The sequence below is a fragment of the Manis pentadactyla genome, chromosome 7 (assembly GCF_030020395.1).
Source record: "Manis pentadactyla isolate mManPen7 chromosome 7, mManPen7.hap1, whole genome shotgun sequence".
Taxonomy (NCBI): Eukaryota; Metazoa; Chordata; class Mammalia; order Pholidota; family Manidae; genus Manis; species Manis pentadactyla.
The window spans coordinates 57,639,771-57,646,015 of record NC_080025.1 but is presented as its reverse complement, the minus strand read 5'-3'; the positions used below and the strand labels follow the sequence as shown (position 1 = coordinate 57,646,015).

At 40.5% G+C, this 6,245-nt stretch overlaps 1 long non-coding RNA gene across 1 annotated transcript; it reads left to right on the top strand.

The window, feature by feature from the left end:
- Nucleotides 1-58: 58 nt before the first annotated feature.
- Nucleotides 59-5,770, top strand: LOC118915965 (uncharacterized). The gene is made up of 3 exons (XR_005026236.2): nucleotides 59-326; nucleotides 1,169-1,282; nucleotides 2,257-5,770. It is a non-coding gene; the product is annotated as an uncharacterized LOC118915965 (long non-coding RNA).
- The last annotated feature ends 475 nt before the right edge of the window (nucleotides 5,771-6,245 follow it).

Sequence of the window (6,245 nt, the reverse complement as noted above, 5' to 3'; positions counted from 1 at the left end):
CGCGGAAGGCGAGGGGAGGAAAGGGGCGGGGCGGGGAAGGGGAGGTGCTACTCCGGGCCGCACCTGGCCGAGGCGGCTGATCCGCTGGCGAACCCAGATGTTGGACGCCAAGCTGCGTGCGCCGCGCCCCCTTCCTTGAAATCCAGCCCTCGGCGCGTCCTTTCCTTCCGCGCATGCGCGTGGCCATTCCCGCGCAGGCGATATGGGGGTGGTTCCCTCGCGCAAAACTCAGGCTGGTCTCCCACCGTCTGCGGTGATGGCTCTTCTGCCCCGGTTTGTCTTCACAGATCCCAACATTTCGATGGATTTTTGAAATGTTCACACAGGTGAAGCCACGCTTGAAGGCTGGTGTTAAGAGCCTTTTATTAAAAAGGGGCAGGTTATTGCAGAAAACAGACTTTGGGTGATCGTGCTCTAGGGTATCTAAAAAGCGTAATTCACCAAATATTCTTACGGAAATTAAGTTTGTTGTGAAAGTTATTGGAGTCAGGGTTGAAGGACAAAGGTTATACCAAGTAGTAAAAGGAGAGGCTCCTCCTGACCCACCTACCCACCTCTCCTTTTGGGTCAAGCCCTGTACTTGGGGCTCTCTTAGTGTTTAATTTCCTGTTCCGCCATCAATATTCAGCTTCGCTGACGCTTCCCTCCTGGCACCCAGTTATCAGATCTCCTTAGTAAAGATTGATGCCGGGGTTCTTGTTTGTGGGGTCCAAGAATGAACTTAGCAAACACTTAAGGTAGGAGAGCCAGGGAGAGGCTTTTATTTAAAGATAAAGTGAGAAGACAGAGCTCCTGGCTCAGGCCAGAAAGGGACAAGAGAGCCCGGGGTGGCGCGTTGTCTAGGGGATTTATAGGCAGTTGTGCATTTGGGGGAACATGATAAAGGGTTTAGAGGTGTGGGCTTCTTAAAAGTGGTCTTAGAATGTACGTCCATGATGAGACATTAAGTCTCTTAGAATGCTAAAGTGAATCTTACACATGATTATAAATGATTAGCCTAATAAAATCATGGGCTACGCTGAGATACTTTACTTTATCTGGGGAATATTAACTGATCTTATTGAAGAATGACTCTAGAGTTTAATGTTTAACATGGAGTTTGGTAGGGGGTTTCCTCGCATGTTGTTACACTGCTCTGACTGTAATTATCTTGCCTTGCTTTTTCCAGGGGCCTTCACCCTACTCTGACTACACTCACGGTCCCAGTTTCAAGATCTTACTGGCTTCCCCAGTATCTTTGAAGTTCTTGGAGAGCTGGCGTGATGTCCTACTGGCCTGTATGGTAAGATGGTTTTAACACCAGGTAACAGTAAATAAGGGAGAAAGGAATTTAGCACAATAGGATTTCAAAACCAACGTAGAAGTACTTACCTATATATACTAACTGGTTTTCCATGCACTTACCTATTAATCAAGTTCCTTGCCACTGAAGTTATTCTAGGAGCGTGTGACAACTGTTCCTGAATGTCTTTCTAGGAAGCTAACCCTTTCTCTTTTGAGACCTATTTACCTCCCTGTTTGCTTCCCACAGAGTGCAAAGGACATTTCAATTTTCTTGACAACAGAGACAATCCTATTCTTTTTATCCTAACTCCCATTTCTCAATGCCTGCACAGTGGGTACCTAGTGGATGACTGCAGATTCTGCTTACTAAACAAGAAGGCCTCAGATATGCCTCTCAGGGCCATCAGTGCAAAATGACAGTATATTGGTACCTGGCACACCTGAGACCACTGTGTATGGTACTCCAGGTCTTCCTTTTTTTTCCTTCTTTTTTCAAATTTGTTTTTGCACTTTCTCCTGGCACCCAGTTCCTGGAGCCCCAGGGTAGTGATCTCCTTACTGGCTTCCTCATCTTTTCTTGTATACTCCTTAGTCCATTTTTCTAAACTTTTTACTCCCATTCCGTTGAGGGTTTTCAGGTGGGCACCTGGTGTGGGTTGTAGATAGTAGTGCTATTTGGTTTGAACTGCATATTCACCAAGATTTGAATGAGACTCTAAAGTTATTTTCAAATGAGACCTACACTGACAGATCAGAGTGGTGTTAGTTTTGTAACTTTAATAACTTAAAAAATCTAAAATAGGCTGCAATTTAGTAACCCAGTTTTGTCATGTCCCCATTTTTTTCATCGTTTGAAGGTCTCAGAAATTGGCTTTGGCCTGGGCCTTTCTTAACTTGCGAGAAGCTTAACTTTGTGTTTTCTCTCTTCTGCCCCTCCTCACTTTCTCTCTGCTTCTTGTTTACACCCACCAGGGGACAGCATGGTTGTTTCTCCTCAGGAAGCCTTTAGAGTTAGAACTTGAACTTTAAGAAATTCTCTTCCTTGGCCATGGGCCACTACTGTTTAAAGATGGAGACCACTTAAGGTGAGAAGAATAGTATCTGGTCACTTGTCAGATCTGGCCAAAACAAAGCAGGAGTGAGCTGCTGCTGTTGCATTCGGTGACATTTACCCCAGCACTCTTCGGCCAGTCATCTGAGCCCAAAGGAGCTCCTGCTTTCCTGAGAAGAAACTGGTAGAGGCTGGCAGAGCAAGTGAGAGCTGATTGGGCAACCAAGTAGTTGTGAATTTTTTTGATTCTGGAGAAACAAGAGTGTTTAAACAATAGCATCTTATTGAAGGCGCAACTGTTCAGAATCTGGGAAGAATGTTCAGATGACTGTATCACATTGACTACAACACTGGTCATTTTCTGATTTGTTCTTCAGATCTGAAGAAAGAGCCAGAAATTTGGGGCACAGCCTGTTCCATTCACCAGCAGGGCTATTATGGAAAATAATACTTGTAATGCAAAGTTGGCCTATCCAAGATGGTATTATTTAGCCCTATCTGTGGTGGTATAATTATGGCTAAGTTACCTGCATAATTTGTTACTGTTTTATTTTCTCTTTGCTGTTTATAAAATATGTACTAGGTTATGATATTTTGGATTTAAGGATGTGCCAAAGGTCAGAAGGAAGCTGTGTTTAGGGAAATCATATCATTGGCTAACTATAACATTCTTTGTGTTTCTCAATGATAATACAAAGTTCCAGTCATTTTATTTGGAAGATGAGATTTGTAACTCATTTTCAACCAATATTTGTTTTTTTTCCTTAAAAGATAGTGTTCAGTACCAATGAGTTCAAAATCTGAGTTTTGTCTATAAACACAATTCTTTCCTTTTCACTGATGAATTCAACAATCATCTTAGAAACATCTAAAAATCATTGTAAACTTACTATGTTGTGCAATAAATTGGCTCAATGGACCCAGTAAATTATCCCAAAATAATTGAACTGAGGTCTTTTAAAAGTAATGTTTAATTTTTAAATTAATTTTAGATTTACAGAAAAGTTGCAAAGTACAAAGAGTTCCTGTATACTCTTCACCCAGTGTCCCCTACTCCTATCTAATATCTCCTATAACCAAGATACTTTTGTCAAAACAAAGAAATTAACGGTGGTTTAGTACTATTAACTAAGGTACAGAATTTTTCAAACTTCACAAATATCTTTTCATTGCTTCAGGATCCAGTCCAGAACCCCATATTTAATCTAATGAGATCTCTTTTGGAGGGGTGGTCAAGAGTAGAGGGAAATGAATAAGACAAAGTTGTTTTCCATTCTGTTAAAAACTGAACAAAATGCACAAGATTCAGTAGGGCAAATTACTTTGACCCCAGTTGCCCCTGCTCTGTGGTGCCATCTGTTTATCAGCACTTGCCCTACCTTGGCTGCATAGGTCTTAGTGTCCCAAGCTGTGACGGTGACCTATGATGACATTAATTGATTCAAGTACATGCCTAAAGCTTGGTGTATGCTCTCAGAGTCCTGAGCCCTTCCGCCCCTTGCACTGACTGGAGTCCTCTCATTGCTCTGCAGTCCCTTAGCAGCACTGGTTACAGTCAGTGGTTAATAGCAGAACTATGTTGTCAGACCTCCTGGATTGAAACCCTGCCTTTACTTGGTGACCTTAATCTTCCGGAGTTTCCATTTTGTCTTTCCCATTTGCAGAGAGGAAATAAGAATTGTGGTATGAGGTTTAAATTTTATAATCTTCATGGATCATATAGAATGTCTGATACAGGGTAAATACTTAGTAAATGTTACCTGTGTTAAAAAGAAAGCCACAGGCTCAACATGGATTCACTTCTGCTAGGCCAGGTTGCCAACCAGGCCTTAATACCTAAACTAACCACAGTTTCAACCTCCCCCAGAAGTGTACTCAATTAGGAATTCTGTGGTCAGCATCAGTAAGATAATCAGGGACATGATAAGGATGTTTATCCTTCCCCTTAATTCCCTTTGGCACCAGGATGTATATCAATCCCACCCCCTTTTTTTTAGCATCATGTAGCTTACATATGTGAGATGTACCCCTTTGAAGTCCAGTCTTTCCTGCCTGCTTCCTCAAGATATAAAACCTTTATAGGATTGTAGCCCCTTGGAACTCAACTCCTTGGTTGGTCCTCAGTTTAGCTCAAATAAAACTGTCTTTATTTCACTAAATAAGTCACTCAAGGTGACTTTAGTGATCTTTTTGTTGATACCTGTTTTTATCAGTGGTAATAAACACTGTGGATAAGTATCCCAGTTGGGTGATGAAGAAGCAAGAAGACAATGCTAGAGCAGAATTCACTTAAGGAAATAAAACTTTTCTTTACTTGCTAGAATAGAATTAGAGTTCTAAGGAAGAATATTCCATTGATAAAAGGAAAGAAATAAGAAACTTGGAAATGGATTTCTAGAAAGCTAAGAAAATGCAAATTTTCACTGCCACAAATCATGTGGGGGCAAAGATCATGTTAATCCTCTCTGTATGGGTTCAATTTTAATCTGTGGCTAAGTGAGCACATTTCTCATCACCATTTTAAGCTCAGGTCACATTTAAGCAATGACTAAAGCGGGAAAAATGTAGAAGTTAATTGTATAATAATCACCACAAGTACTGTAATTATGCTTCTGAAGAAAAAAGCTTATTGTATAATAACTTTTATAATAACATAACTTGGAGTTTTTATAGAGTTTTGCATTTTTCAGACCTCTCACAGTCATTTTTTCACTTGACCCAGGAGTTAAGGGAGTGTGTAGGAATTATGAACCATATTTTGCTGAGAGGGAAGCTCAGAGGGAAGAAAGCATATCAGAAAAGGCCTCATAAGGACGGGTAAGATTCCTCAAGGGAGGAACAACCTAAGACAGGCACAGTCGCAGGGGGCCATCTGGTGAGAAAATGGGGAGCAGCAGAGGTGAGGCTTAGAACCTCCCCCCTCATGTTCTGAGAGAAATCTTTGGCATACATGGATGTTTATTGCCCTCATCTAGCTCGGATTAACACATAATCTACAGGCACACACCTGATCATCTACATTTGCTCTCTTACAACACTAAACTCTGTTTTCTACCTTTATCTTGTATCTACCTACCACTTCAGCATTTTATTAAAAATAATAATAATAGAGAAATTTGGTATCCACATATAAATCAAGTTTAAAAATCAAATGAATATTCATATTTGAACTGACTGTGTATAGTTCATAATGCATGAACAAAACCGAAAGCTTCTGTGATGACTGCCCTTGCACTGTTCACCATGTAACTTATTCACTATGTAAGAATTTGTACTCCATGTAAGAATTTGTTCATTATGCATCAGAAGATTGGAGACTGACGAAAATTAGGCTTGGGGTGGATTAATGATTGTGCATTGAGTATTGACCCCCCTATACAGAAATTTATTGTGGTTAACAACTATTTGATCAATAAATATGAGAGATGCCCTCACAAAAAAAATATATATATATATATATATATATATATATATATATATATAAACACACTTCCAATTGTAAAATAAATAAGTAACCAGGATGTAATGTATAGCATAAGGAATATAGTCAAAATATTGTAACAACTTGGTATGGTGATACCTGGTACCTAGAATTATCATGTATATAAATGTTGAATCACTGTGTTGTACACCTGAAACTAATGTAATGCAATGCTGTTGTCAACTACCCTTCAATAAAAAAAAAAAAAAAAAAAGGCCTCATAAGAAAAGTGATGCAGTACTGAAGCTTGAGAAAAGGGGGTTCCTCAGGTCGCTGGGGGGAGTTCTGGGCAGAGGTGTAGCAGAAGGGAGGGCATGGTGATCCAGGAGAGAGGAGTTCTTTTGTGGGACCAAACACCTCAGTATGTCTGATGCTCTGGCTAAGGGGCGCATGTAGAGGCAGGGTTTTATATGCCAGGTTGGGAGTTTG